Consider the following 16,806-nt stretch of genomic DNA (forward strand, 5'->3'; position numbering starts at 1 on the left):
TGTAGCCAAGAGCTTGCAGATGGTGAAATTCAACCTCTTAGCTTTCTCATGGCTAGGAGGAAATGGTCTTTTACTTGTCCACATCTGAGGGACCGAGGGCTGGCTATTGTGCTTAGACGGGGTTGATAAGGGTGTCCCCGGCAAACTGCCGGTCTGTGAGGAAGATGCAGGCGGACATGTTAGGTTGCCTTGATCCAAAGGTGGTGCTATCGATGTCGGACAGCGCTCAAGACCAGCTGGTGTTACCACCTCCAAAGAAAATGATGACCTGCCAATCACGCTGGCTGTTGCGGGTAAAGAGGTGGCAGGTCTGCGTCCCAAAACAGGTGTGACTGCTGTCCCCCCAGTCACAGAGGATGAAGAGGCCGCGGATGCACAAGATATGGCAGACGGTGGTTGGCCCGGCCGGCTAGGCCGCATTGTAGCACACTGAGCTTCCCACTGCAACTTATGCTTCATGTCCATGTGCCGGTTCATGCATGAAGTACTCAAACTATGTATTTTTTGGCCTCTACTTAGCTTTTGCTGACAAATGTTACAGATAACACGAGTTGGGTCATCTTTATCGATCTGAAAAAATGCCCAGGCTATGCAAGGCTTAGCACCCATGCGACCTGAAGAGCCACCACGACTTGTGGTGAGAGGCAGAGTTGTGTTTGAGGATGCAGTTGTTGACGTGCTTCCAGTACTACGTCTCTGTCCAGGAAGGCGCAACCTGACCTCGTCGTCACTAGCATCTTCCTCCACCTCCTCTGCTGACCTCATCTCTTGGCTGACTGTGGGTTGACAGTAAGTGGGATCTCCGACCTCATCATCATCACCCTGTGCGTTATCACACCCGTCGTCCTCAGAGCCAACCTGTTCCTGCCCTGACAAAAAACTAAAGTTGTCGCTCCAATCAGGTATTTGAGTCTTATCATCGTGTTCCTCATTGTCTCCACCAACAGGAGTTACAGTTTGGGAATGAGGGTCTACATTATGGTCAGAACCTTCTGCGTCTGGTCCTGGATCCGACTCATAAAGATTCTGGGCATCAGTGCAGATCATTTCCTCGTCTGGATTCACAGAAGCGCTGGAGTCGACCTCTGATTCCCAGGCTATAGTATGAGTAAACAGCTCTGCAGACTCAACCATCTGTTCTACCTCATACTCAGACGGGCAGCTGGAGATTTGGGAGCTGTGAGGAAGCAAGTGCGATTTGGGTGACACCTTTGAGGACTGGAGTATTTGTGATGTTGAAGTTGATGTGGAGGAGAGCCCACTTAAAGGAGCACTTGATATCCGTTGAAGCACCTGCTGTTTTTGTGCCTCATCTGGAATTTGTAGCGATTGGCGTGGCCGTAAGAAAGGGATCTTATCACATTGTCCGCTAAAAGAAGTAGACATTTTAGTTTGGCTGGAAGATGGTCTTTCTTCTGCACCTACCCCACGGACACAACCTTTTTTCCCCTTCCCAACACGCCTATTCCCCTTTCCACCAGCAGCAGGCCTTTTTCCACTCATTTTGGTGGTTAACTAATTCACAACTCTGGAGTTGTTTGCACAAAAAAACAATGGATGGTAACCGAGCAGAGCTGAGTGGCCAAACTGTGGTATTAGGCCAAAACTATTGGCCGGGTTAGATGCAGAAAAAAATTGTTTTTAATTTGCAACCTGATGGAGGTCAGTATAGATGGACTAATAGACCAAGTCCCACACACTGCTAGAAGCCCAAATATTTTTTCAGAGCTAGATGCAGAAAAAAATTATATTCAATTTGCAACCTGCTGGACGTCAGTATAGAAGGACTAATAGACCAAGTCCCACACACTGCTAGAAGCCCAAATATTTTTTCAGAGCTAGATGCAGAAAAAAATTATTTTTAATTTGCAACCTGATGGAGGTCAGTATAGATGGACTAATAGACCAAGTCCCACACACTGCTAGAAGCCCAAATATTTTTTCAGAGCTAGATGCAGAAAAAAATTATTTTTAATTTGCAACCTGCTGGAGGTCAGTATAGATGGACTAATAGACCAAGTCCCACACACTGCTAGAAGCCCAAATATTTTTTCAGAGCTAGATGCAGAAAAAAATTATTTTTAATTTGCAACCTGATGGAGGTCAGTATAGATGGACTAATAGACCAAGTCCCACACACTGCTAGAAGCCCAAATATTTTTTCAGAGCTAGATGCAGAAAATTTTTTTATTCAATTTGCAACCTGATGGAGGTCAGTATAGATGGACTAATAGACCAAGTCCCACACACTGCTAGAAGCCCAAATATTTTTTCAGAGCTAGATGCAGAAAATTTTTTTATTCAATTTGCAACCTGATGGAGGTCAGTATAGATGGACTAATAGAATGATGCTATGCCCAAAAGATTTTACTTCACTAGGTGCAGTAAAAAAATTGGTATTCTATACACAGGTGGTATATCTTGCAACACAGATAGGCTACTCCACTGACTAACACACTCTGCAATAGGCCAAAAAGGATTAGCTTTGCTAGATTCAGCCAAATGCTGTGAAAAAAACTTGCACAGCACTGGCACAGACCTGCCTGGCAAAAACTGATAGGAACTGATGTAACCTAGTCCTGAAAAGGACTGCAATTACAATTAGTCTTTACTCCCACAACCTATCTATTTAAGAGCACAGACCTGCTTGATAAAAGTCGTAGGAAATGCTGTAACCTAGTCCTTAAAAGGACTGCAATCACAACTATTCCCTACTCCCAAGCTATCTGTATATTTGTGCGAAAATTGGCTTGAAATTAACAAGGTATAGCGCACACAGCAACAGCGGTGCCGTCTAACACGCAGCTGCAGCAGTGAGAAAATGGTGGCGACGGGGAAAATGGCTTGGTCTTATAGGGCAAGGACATGTGACATACACTGCCAATCACACATGCCCTTGCTTGTGTGAAAAAAAGCACTTCGCTCCGTGTATGCGCTGCTGATAGGCTGACAGATTGCACCTCCCCACTGCAAATGCGGGAAAGAGAAAAAAAAATGGAGATCTTCATTGTTCCTGCAGAGATCCATCCCCTGCCCCTCCCCCCGCCCCGCTGTACACTCAAACTGCGTATTAACATTAATTTTCATCATTACTGAGAAAAAATCCAGTTATGATTTTGGTGCACGAACAGTTATCGAACATAACCTCGAACAGCCGAATTTTTATCAAATTGTTCGTGTTCGCCGACCGGCTCGAACACCGCCCAAAACAGCTCGAATTTGAGATTGGCGAACAGTTCGAGTAGAACAACGCTCATCTCTACTCGGCACAGACGGCGACAACCCTGGCACATGCTACAAACACGTCTTCTACAGCGGTGCTTCAGGTGCGCTGAACGTCTGTGGAGAAAATCTAATTTGGCCGAAGATTTCCTCCATTATAAGTTTATGCTTAAAACATACAACTCCGCCCTTCATCTCTCCAAACAAACTTATTTCAATACCCTCATCACCTCACTTTCCAAAAATCCTAAACGCATCTTTGACACTTTTCATTCCTTCCTCCAACCTAGAGTGAAAGCCTCGACTACCGACCTCAGCGCTGACAATCTGGCTAATTATTTCAAAGAAAAAATTGACCATATCAGACAGGAAATTCTCTCCCAATCCGCTAATACCATGCACGGTTATCCCTCTCTCATTGCATCTAGCTCACACTCTGACTTTCAACCAGTCACGGAAAAAGAAGTGTTCAGGCTCCTTGCATCTTCTCGCCCCACTTCCTGCACCAGTGACCCTATTCCCTGACATCTCCTTCAGTTCCTTTCCTCGGTTGTCACCACTCACCTACGTAAAATATTTAATCTCTCTCTCTCATCCGGTATCTTTCCCTCTTCATTTAAACACGCCAGCGTACATCCATTAAAAAGCCATCCCTCGACCAAAACTGTGCTGCTAACTACAGACCTGTGTCTAATCTTCCCTTTATCTCTAAACTCCTGGAACGCTTGGTCCACTCCTGTCTCATCCGCTATCTCTCAGATAACTCTCTTCTTGACCCTTTACAATCCAGTTTCCGCTCTTTAAACTCCACTGAAACTGCCCTCACTAAACTCTCTAATGATCTACTAACAGCTAAATCTAATGGTCACTGCTTCCTGCTGATCTACTGGATCTCTCTGCAGCATTTGACACTGTGGATCACCAGCTCCTCCTCACTATGCTCCGCACTATTGGCCTCAAGGACACGGTTCTCTCCTGGTTCTCCTCCTATCTCTCTGACCGCTCCTTCTCTGTGTCTTTTGCCGGCTCCTCCTCCTCCCTCCTTCCCCTTACTGTCGGGGTTCCTCAAGGATCAGTCCTAGGCCCCCTTCTTTTCTCCTTATACACCGCTCCTATTGGACAAACAATCAGTAGATTCGGTTTTCAGTACCATCTCTATGCTGATGACACCCAATTATACACCTCTGCTCCGGACATCACCCCTGCATTACTACAAAAGACCAGTGATTGTCCTTCCGCCGTCTCTAACATTATGTCCTCCGTCTATCTGAAACTGAACCCGTCAAAAACTGAACTCCTCGTCTTTCCTCCCTCCACTAACCTACCTGTGCCCAATATTGCCATTTCTGTTTGTGGCTCCACCATTACTCCCCAGCTACAAGCCCGCTGTCTTGGGGTCATACTTGATTCAGATCTTTCCTTCACTCCGCACATCAAATCACTCGCTCGTTCATGTCATCTACACCTCAAAAACATCTCAAGAATCAGGACTTTTCTCACCTTTGACTCGGCAAAAACTCTTACTGTCGCTCTTATTCATTCTCGTCTGGATTACTGCAACTCTCTACTAATCGGTCTCCCTCTTACTAAACTCTCCCCTCTCCAATCCGTCCTTAACGCAGCAGCCAGGATCATATTCCTCGCCAACCGCTACACCGATGCCTCCATCCTGTGCCAGTCGTTACACTGGTTACCCATCTGCTACAGAGTTCAATATAAACTCATCACCCTCACCCACAAAGCGCTCCATGCTTCAGCGCCGCCCTACATCTCATCTCTCGCCTCAGTCTACCACCCTACCCGTGCCCTCAGTTCTGCTAATGACCTAAGAATAACATTCTCAATAATCTGAATGTCCCACTCACGTCTCCAAAACTTCTCAGGTGCTGCGCCAATTCTTTGGAATGCACTACCCAGGACTCTTCGATTAATCTCCAATACCCACAGTTTTAAGCGTGCCCTAAAAACCCATTTCTTTAGACTGGTCTATCACCTCAACACACTTATATAACTATCCCCCCCCCCCCCATACAAAACTTTCTTCCAAATCAGGCCCCTCGTATCTTCTGTTCACACCCCCATCACTTAGTAGACTTCTGTGTCTGTACTTGTTCACATACTGGTTGGTGATGGTTCATTTAGCATTATGTGATTACCCTATTTATTACATTGATGGTTGACCGCACAATACAAGCAATTGTTACATTCACCTCTCATGTCCCCCCCATTTCCTCATAGATTGTAGCTTGTGAGCAGCGGGGTCCTCGCACCTCCTGGTATCCGGTGATTTATGGGATTATCGTTATTCTGTAATATATATAGTAATATGGCCGCCCTTCTCCTCAGTGTGATATAGTAATATATATAGTAATATGGCCGCCCTTCTCCTCAGTGTGATATAGTAATATATATATAGTAATATGGCCGCCCTTCTCCTCAGTGTGATATAGTAATATATATAGTAATATGACCGCCCTTCTCCTCAGTGTGATATAGTAATATATATAGTAATATGGCCGCCCTTCTCCTCAGTGTGATATAGTAATATATATAGTAATATGGCCGCACTTCTCCTCAGTGTGATATAGTAATATATATAGTAATATGGCCGCCCTTCTCCTCAGTGTGATATAGTAATATATATAGTAATATGGCCGCCCTTCTCCTCAGTGTGATATAGTAATATATATAGTAATATGGCCGCCCTTCTCCTCAGTGTGATATAGTAATATATCGTAATATGGCCACCCTTCTCCTCAGTGTGATATAGTAATATATATAGTAATATGGCCGCCCTTCTCCTCAGTGTTATATAGTAATATATATAGTAATATGGCCGCCCTTCTCCTCAGTGTGATATAGTAATATATATAGTAATATGGCCGCCCTTCTCCTCAGTGTGATATAGTAATATATATAGTAATATGGCCGCCCTCCTCCTCAGTGTGATATAGTAATATATATAGTAATATGGTCGCCCTTCTCCTCAGTGTGATATAGTAATATATATAGTAATATGACTGCCCTTCTCCTCAGTGTAATATAGTAATATATATAGTAATATGGCCGCCCTTCTCCTCAGTGTGATATAGTAATATCAATAGTAATATGGCTGCCCTTCTCCTCAGTGTGATATAGTAATATATATAGTAATATGGCTGCCCTTCTGCTCAGTGTGATATAGTAATATATCGTAATATGGCCGCCCTTCTCCTCAGTGTGATATAGTAATATATATAGTAATATGGCCGCCCTTCTCCTCAGTGTTATATAGTAATATATATAGTAATATGGCCGCCCTTCTCCTCAGTGTGATATAGTAATATATATAGTAATATGGCCGCCCTTCTCCTCAGTGTGATATAGTAATATATATAGTAATATGGCCGCCCTTCTCCTCAGTGTGATATAGTAATATATATAGTAATATGACTGCCCTTCTCCTCAGTGTAATATAGTAATATATATAGTAATATGGCCACCCTTCTCCTCAGTGTAATATAGTAATATCAATAGTAATATGGCTGCCCTTCTCCTCAGTGTGATATAGTAATATATATAGTAATATGGCCGCCCTTCTCCTCAGTGTGATATAGTAATATCAATAGTAATATGGCTGCCCTTCTCCTCAGTGTGATATAGTAATATATATAGTAATATGGCCGCCCTTCTTCTCAGTGTGATATAGTAATATATATAGTAATATGGCTGCCCTTCTCCTCAGTGTGATATAGTAATATATATAGTAATATGGCCGCTCTTCTCCTCAGTGTGATATAGTAATATATATAGTAATATGGCCACCCTTCTCCTCAGTGTGATAAAGTAATATATATAATAATATGGCCGCCCTTCTCCTCAGTGTGATATAGTAATATATATAGTAATATGGCCGCCCTTCTCCTCAGTGTGATATAGTAATATATATAGTAATATGGCCGCCCTTCTCCTCAGTGTGATATAGTAATATATATAGTAATATGGCCGCCCTTCTCCTCAGTGTGATATAGTAATATATATAGTAATATGGCCGCCCTTCTCCTCAGTGTGATATAGTAATATATATAGTAATATGGCCGCCCTTCTCCTCAGTGTGATATAGTAATATATATAGTAATATGGCCGCCCTTCTCCTCAGTGTGATATAGTAATATATATAGTAATATGACTGCCCTTCTCCTCAGTGTAATATAGTAATATATATAGTAATATGGCCGCCCTTCTCCTCAGTGTAATATAGTAATATATATAGTAATATGGCCGCCCTTCTCCTCAGTGTGATAAAGTAATATATATAGTGATATGGCCGCCCTTCTCCTCAGTGTGATATAGTAATATATATAGTAATATGGCCGCCCTTCTCCTCAGTGTGATATAGTAATATATATAGTAATATGGTCACCCTTCTCCTCAGTGTGATATAGTAATATATATAATAATATGGCCGCCCTTCTCCTCAGTGTGATATAGTAATATATATAGTAATATGGCCACCCTTCTCCTCAGTGTGATATAGTAATATCAATAGTAATATGGCCGCCCTTCTCCTCAGTGTGATATAGTAATATATATAGTAATATGGCCGCCCTTCTCCTCAGTGTGATATAGTTATATAGTAATATGGCCGCCCTTCTCCTCAGTGTGATATAGTAATATATATAGTAATATGGCCGCCCTTCTCCTCAGTGTGATATAGTAATATATATAGTAATATGGCCGCCCTTCTCCTCAGTGTGATATAGTAATATATATAGTAATATGGCCGCCCTTCTCCTCAGTGTGATATAGTAATATATATAGTAATATGGCCGCCCTTCTCCTCAGTGTGATATAGTAATATCAATAGTAATATGGCTGCCCTTCTCCTCAGTGTGATATAGTAATATATATAGTAATATGGCCGCCCTTCTGCTCAGTGTGATATAGTAATATATCGTAATATGGCCACCCTTCTCCTCAGTGTGATATAGTAATATATATAGTAATATGGCCGCCCTTCTCCTCAGTGTGATATAGTAATATATATAGTAATATGGCCGCCCTTCTCCTCAGTGTGATATAGTAATATATATAGTAATATGGCCGCTCTTCTCCTCAGTGTGATATAGTAATATATATAGTAATATGGCCACCCTTCTCCTCAGTGTGATATAGTAATATCAATAGTAATATGGCTGCCCTTCTTCTCAGTGTGATATAGTAATATATATAGTAATATGGCTGCCCTTCTCCTCAGTGTGATATAGTAATATATATAGTAATATGGCCGCTCTTCTCCTCAGTGTGATATAGTAATATATATAGTAATATGGCCACCCTTCTCCTCAGTGTGATAAAGTAATATATATAATAATATGGCCGCCCTTCTCCTCAGTGTGATATAGTAATATCAATAGTAATATGGCTGCCCTTCTTCTCAGTGTGATATAGTAATATATATAGTAATATGGTTGCCCTTCTCCTCAGTGTGATATAGTAATATATATAGTAATATGGCCGCTCTTCTCCTCAGTGTGATATAGTAATATATATAGTAATATGGCCACCCTTCTCCTCAGTGTGATAAAGTAATATATATAATAATATGGCCGCCCTTCTCCTCAGTGTGATATAGTAATATATATAGTAATATGGCCACCCTTCTCCTCAGTGTGATATAGTAATATCAATAGTAATATGGCTGCCCTTCTTCTCAGTGTGATATAGTATTATATATAGTAATATGGCCGCCCTTCTCCTCAGTGTGATATAGTAATATATCGTAATATGGCCACCCTTCTCCTCAGTGTGATATAGTAATATATATAGTAATATGGCCGCCCTTCTCCTCAGTGTGATATAGTAATATATATAGTAATATGGCCGCCCTTCTCCTCAGTGTGATATAGTAATATATATTTAGTAATATGGTCGCCCTTCTCCTCAGTGTGATATAGTAATATATATAGTAATATGGCCGCACTTCTCCTCAGTGTGATATAGTAATATATATAGTAATATGGCCGCCCTTCTCCTCAGTGTGATATAGTAATATATATAGTAATATGGCCGCCCTTCTCTTCAGTGTGATATAGTAATATATATAGTAATATGGCCGCCCTTCTCCTCAGTGTGATATAGTAATATCAATAGTAATATGGCTGCCCTTCTCCTCAGTGTGATATAGTAATATATATAGTAATATGGCCGCCCTTCTCCTCAGTGTGATATAGTAATATCAATAGTAATATGGCTGCCCTTCTCCTCAGTGTGATATAGTAATATATATAGTAATATGGCCGCCCTTCTCCTCAGTGTGATATAGTAATATATATAGTAATATGGCCGCCCTTCTTCTCAGTGTGATATAGTAATATATATAGTAATATGGCTGCCCTTCTCCTCAGTGTGATATAGTAATATATATAGTAATATGGCCGCTCTTCTCCTCAGTGTGATATAGTAATATATATAGTAATATCGCCACCCTTCTCCTCAGTGTGATAAAGTAATATATATAATAATATGGCCGCCCTTCTCCTCAGTGTGATATAGTAATATATATAGTAATATGGCCACCCTTCTCCTCAGTGTGATATAGTAATATCAATAGTAATATGGCTGCCCTTCTCCTCAGTGTGATATAGTATTATATATAGTAATACGGCCGCCCTTCTCCTCAGTGTGATATAGTAATATATCGTAATATGGCCACCCTTCTTCTCAGTGTGATATAGTAATATATATATAGTAATATGGCCGCCATTCTCCTCAGTGTGATATAGTAATATATATAGTAATATGGCCGCCCTTCTCCTCAGGGTGATATAGTAATATATATATAGTAATATGGTCGCCCTTCTCCTCAGTGTGATATAGTAATATATATAGTAATATGGCCGCACTTCTCCTCAGTGTGATATAGTAATATATATAGTAATATGGCCGCCCTTCTCCTCAGTGTGATATAGTAATATATATAGTAATATGGCCGCCCTTCTCCTCAGTGTGACATAGTAATATATATAGTAATATGGCCGCCCTTCTTCTCAGTGTGATATAGTAATATATATAGTAATATGGCTGCCCTTCTCCTCAGTGTGATATAGTAATATATATAGTAATATGGCCGCTCTTCTCCTCAGTGTGATATAGTAATATATATAGTAATATGGCCGCCCTTCTCTTCAGTGTGATATAGTAATATATATAGTAATATGGCCGCCCTTCTCCTCAGTGTGATATAGTAATATATATAGTAATATGGCCGCCCTTCTCCTCAGTGTGATATAGTAATATATATAGTAATATGGCCGCCCTTCTCCTCAGTGTGATATAGTAATATATCGTAATATGGCCACCCTTCTCCTCAGTGTGATATAGTAATATATATAGTAATATGGCCGCCCTTCTCCTCAGTGTGATATAGTAATATATATAGTAATATGGCCGCTCTTCTCCTCAGTGTGATATAGTAATATATATAGTAATATGGCCGCCCTTCTCTTCAGTGTGATATAGTAATATATATAGTAATATGGCCGCCCTTCTCCTCAGTGTGATATAGTAATATATATAGTAATATGGCCGCCCTTCTCCTCAGTGTGATATAGTAATATGTATAGTAATATGGCCGCCCTTCTCCTCAGTGTGATATAGTAATATATATAGTAATATGGCTGCCCTTCTCCTCAGTGTGATATAGTAATATATATAGTAATATGGCCGCTCTACTCCTCAGTGTGATATAGTAATATATATAGTAATATGGCCACCCTTCTCCTCAGTGTGATAAAGTAATATATATAATAATATGGCCGCCCTTCTCCTCAGTGTGATATAGTAATATATATAGTAATATGGCCACCCTTCTCCTCAGTGTGATATAGTAATATCAATAGTAATATGGCTGCCCTTCTCCTCAGTGTGATATAGTATTATATATAGTAATACGGCCGCCCTTCTCCTCAGTGTGATATAGTAATATATCGTAATATGGCCACCCTTCTTCTCAGTGTGATATAGTAATATATATATAGTAATATGGCCGCCATTCTCCTCAGTGTGATATAGTAATATATATAGTAATATGGCCGCCCTTCTCCTCAGGGTGATATAGTAATATATATATAGTAATATGGTCGCCCTTCTCCTCAGTGTGATATAGTAATATATATAGTAATATGGCCGCACTTCTCCTCAGTGTGATATAGTAATATATATAGTAATATGGCCGCCCTTCTCCTCAGTGTGATATAGTAATATATATAGTAATATGGCCGCCCTTCTCCTCAGTGTGACATAGTAATATATATAGTAATATGGCCGCCCTTCTTCTCAGTGTGATATAGTAATATATATAGTAATATGGCTGCCCTTCTCCTCAGTGTGATATAGTAATATATATAGTAATATGGCCGCTCTTCTCCTCAGTGTGATATAGTAATATATATAGTAATATGGCCGCCCTTCTCTTCAGTGTGATATAGTAATATATATAGTAATATGGCCGCCCTTCTCCTCAGTGTGATATAGTAATATATATAGTAATATGGCCGCCCTTCTCCTCAGTGTGATATAGTAATATATATAGTAATATGGCCGCCCTTCTTCTCAGTGTGATATAGTAATATATATAGTAATATGGCTGCCCTTCTCCTCAGTGTGATATAGTAATATATATAGTAATATGGCCGCTCTTCTCCTCAGTGTGATATAGTAATATATATAGTAATATGGCCGCCCTTCTCTTCAGTGTGATATAGTAATATATATAGTAATATGGCTGCCCTTCTCCTCAGTGTGATATAGTAATATATATAGTAATATGGCCGCTCTTCTCCTCAGTGTGATATAGTAATATATATAGTAATATGGCCGCCCTTCTCTTCAGTGTGATATAGTAATATATATAGTAATATGGCCGCCCTTCTCCTCAGTGTGATATAGTAATATATATAGTAATATGGCCGCCCTTCTCCTCAGTGTGATATAGTAATATATATAGTAATATGGCCGCCCTTCTCCTCAGTGTGATATAGTAATATATCGTAATATGGCCACCCTTCTCCTCAGTGTGATATATTAATATATATAGTAATATGGCCGCCCTTCTCCTCAGTGTGATATAGTAATATATATAGTAATATGGCCGCTCTTCTCCTCAGTGTGATATAGTAATATATATAGTAATATGGCCGCCCTTCTCTTCAGTGTGATATAGTAATATATATAGTAATATGGCCGCCCTTCTCCTCAGTGTGATATAGTAATATATATAGTAATATGGCCGCCCTTCTCCTCAGTGTGATATAGTAATATGTATAGTAATATGGCCGCCCTTCTCCTCAGTGTGATATAGTAATATATATAGTAATATGGCTGCCCTTCTCCTCAGTGTGATATAGTAATATATATAGTAATATGGCCGCTCTTCTCCTCAGTGTGATATAGTAATATATATAGTAATATGGCCACCCTTCTCCTCAGTGTGATAAAGTAATATATATAATAATATGGCCGCCCTTCTCCTCAGTGTGATATAGTAATATATATAGTAATATGGCCACCCTTCTCCTCAGTGTGATATAGTAATATCAATAGTAATATGGCTGCCCTTCTCCTCAGTGTGATATAGTATTATATATAGTAATACGGCCGCCCTTCTCCTCAGTGTGATATAGTAATATATCGTAATATGGCCACCCTTCTTCTCAGTGTGATATAGTAATATATATATAGTAATATGGCCGCCATTCTCCTCAGTGTGATATAGTAATATATATAGTAATATGGCCGCCCTTCTCCTCAGGGTGATATAGTAATATATATATAGTAATATGGTCGCCCTTCTCCTCAGTGTGATATAGTAATATATATAGTAATATGGCCGCACTTCTCCTCAGTGTGATATAGTAATATATATAGTAATATGGCCGCCCTTCTCCTCAGTGTGATATAGTAATATATATAGTAATATGGCCGCCCTTCTCCTCAGTGTGACATAGTAATATATATAGTAATATGGCCGCCCTTCTTCTCAGTGTGATATAGTAATATATATAGTAATATGGCTGCCCTTCTCCTCAGTGTGATATAGTAATATATATAGTAATATGGCCGCTCTTCTCCTCAGTGTGATATAGTAATATATATAGTAATATGGCCGCCCTTCTCTTCAGTGTGATATAGTAATATATATAGTAATATGGCCGCCCTTCTCCTCAGTGTGATATAGTAATATATATAGTAATATGGCCGCCCTTCTCCTCAGTGTGATATAGTAATATATATAGTAATATGGCCGCCCTTCTCCTCAGTGTGATATAGTAATATATCGTAATATGGCCACCCTTCTCCTCAGTGTGATATAGTAATATATATAGTAATATGGCCGCCCTTCTCCTCAGTGTGATATAGTAATATATATAGTAATATGGCCGCTCTTCTCCTCAGTCTGATATAGTAATATATATAGTAATATGGCCGCCCTTCTCTTCAGTGTGATATAGTAATATATATAGTAATATGGCCGCCCTTCTCCTCAGTGTGATATAGTAATATATATAGTAATATGGCCGCCCTTCTCCTCAGTGTGATATAGTAATATGTATAGTAATATGGCCGCCCTTCTCCTCAGTGTGATATAGTAATATATATAGTAATATGGCTGCCCTTCTCCTCAGTGTGATATAGTAATATATATATAGTAATATGGCCGCCCTTCTCCTCAGTGTGATATAGTAATATATATAGTAATATGGCCGCCCTTCTCCTCAGTGTGATATAGTAATATATATATAGTAATATGGCCGCCCTTCTCCTCAGTGTGATATAGTAATATATATAGTAATATGGCCACCCTTCTCCTCAGTGTGATATAGTAATATATATAGTAATATGGCCGCCCTTCTCCTCAGTGTGATATAGTAATATATATATAGTAATATGGCCGCCCTTCTCCTCAGTGTGATATAGTAATATATATAGTAATATGACTGCCCTTCTCCTCAGTGTAATATAGTAATATATATAGTAATATGGCCGCCCTTCTCCTCAGTGTAATATACTAATATATATAGTAATATGGCCGCCCTTCTCCTCAGTGTGATAAAGTAATATATATAGTGATATGGCCGCCCTTCTCCTCAGTGTGATAAAGTAATATATATAGTAATATGGCCGCCCTTCTCCTCAGTGTGATATAGTAATATATATAGTAATATGGTCACCCTTCTCCTCAGTGTGATATAGTAATATATATAATAATATGGCCGCCCTTCTCCTCAGTGTGATATAGTAATATCAATAGTAATATGGCTGCCCTTCTCCTCAGTGTGATATAGTAATATATATAGTAATATGGCCGCCCTTCTCCTCAGTGTAATATAGTAATATCAATAGTAATATGGCTGCCCTTCTCCTCAGTGTGATATAGTAATATATATAGTAATATGGCCACCCTTCTCCTCAGTGTGATATAGTAATATCAATAGTAATATGGCTGCCCTTCTCCTCAGTGTGATATAGTAATATATATAGTAATATGGCCGCCCTTCTCCTCAGTGTGATATAGTAATATATCGTAATATGGCCACCCTTCTCCTCAGTGTGATATAGTAATATATATAGTAATATGGCCGCCCTTCTCCTCAGTGTGATATAGTAATATATATAGTAATATGGCCGCCCTTCTCCTCAGTGTGATATAGTAATATATATATAGTAATATGGTCGCCCTTCTCCTCAGTGTGATATAGTAATATATATAGTAATATGGCCGCCCTTCTCCTCAGTGTGATATAGTAATATATATAGTAATATGGCCGCCCTTCTACTCAGTGTGATATAGTAATATATATAGTAATATGGCCGCCCTCCTCCTCAGTGTGATATAGTAATATATATAGTAATATGGCCGCCCTTCTCCTCAGTGTGATATAGCAATATATATATAGTAATATGGCCGCCCTTCTCCTCAGTGTGATATAGTAATATATATAGTAATATGGCCGCCCTTCTCCTCAGTGTGATATAGTAATATATATAGTAATATGGCCGCCCTTCTACTCAGTGTGATATAGTAATATATATAGTAATATGGCCGCCCTCCTCCTCAGTGTGATATAGTAATATATATAGTAATATGGCCGCCCTTCTCCTCAGTGTGATATAGTAATATATATAGTAATATGGCCGCCCTTCTCCTCAGTGTGATATAGTAATATATATAGTAATATGGCCGCCCTCCTCCTCAGTGTGATATAGTAATATATATAGTAATATGGCCGCCCTTCTCCTCAGTGTGATATAGTAATATATATAGTAATATGGTCGCCCTTCTCCTCAGTGTGATATAGTAATATATATAGTAATATGGCCGCCCTTCTCCTCAGTGTGATATAGTAATATATATAGTAATATGGCCGTCCTTCTCCTCAGTGTGATATAGTAATATATATAGTAATATGGCCGCCCTTCTACTCAGTGTGATATAGTAATATATCTAGTAATATGACTGCCCTTCTCCTCAGTGTGATATAGCAATATATATATAGTAATATGGCCGCCCTTCTCCTCAGTGTGATATAGTAATATATATAGTAATATGGCCGCCCTTCTACTCAGTGTGATATAGTAATATATCTAGTAATATGACTGCCCTTCTCCTCAGTGTGATATAGCAATATATATAGTAATATGACTGCCCTTCTCCTCAGTGTGATATAGCAATACATATAGTAATATGGCCGCCCTTCTACTCAGTGTGATATAGTAATATATCTAATAATATGGCCGCCCTCCTCCTCAGTGTGATATAGTAATATATATAGTAATATGGCCGCCCTTCTCCTCAGTGTGATATAGCAATATATATATAGTAATATGGCCGCCCTTCTCCTCAGTGTGATATAGTAATATATATAGTAATATGGCCGCCCTTCTCCTCAGTGTGATATAGTAATATATATAGTAATATGGCCGCCCTTCTACTCAGTGTGATATAGTAATATATATAGTAATATGGCCGCCCTCCTCCTCAGTGTGATATAGTAATATATATAGTAATATGGCCGCCCTTCTCCTCAGTGTGATATAGTAATATATATAGTAATATGGCCGCCCTTCTCCTCAGTGTGATATAGTAATATATATAGTAATATGGCCGCCCTTCTCCTCAGTGTGATATAGTAATATATATAGTAATATGGCCGCCCTTCTACTCAGTGTGATATAGTAATATATATAGTAATATGGTCGCCCTTCTCCTCAGTGTGATATAGTAATATATATAGTAAAATGGCCGCCCTTCTCCTCAGTGTTATATAGTAATATATCTAGTAATATGACTGCCCTTCTCCTCAGTGTGATATAGCAATATATATATAGTAATATGGCCGCCCTTCTCCTCAGTGTGATATAGTAATATATATAGTAATATGGCCGCCCTTCTCCTCAGTGTGATATAGTAATATATATAGTAATATGACTGCCCTTCTCCTCAGTGTGATATAGCAATATATATATAGTAATATGGCCGCCCTCCTCCTCAGTGTGATATAGTAATATATATAGTAATATGGCCGCCCTTCTCCTCAGTGTGAT

The sequence above is a fragment of the Phyllobates terribilis genome, unplaced genomic scaffold (assembly GCF_046119375.1).
Source record: "Phyllobates terribilis strain yellow unplaced genomic scaffold, ASM4611937v1 Scaffold_10__3_contigs__length_209671492, whole genome shotgun sequence".
Lineage (NCBI taxonomy): Eukaryota > Metazoa > Chordata > Amphibia > Anura > Dendrobatidae > Phyllobates > Phyllobates terribilis.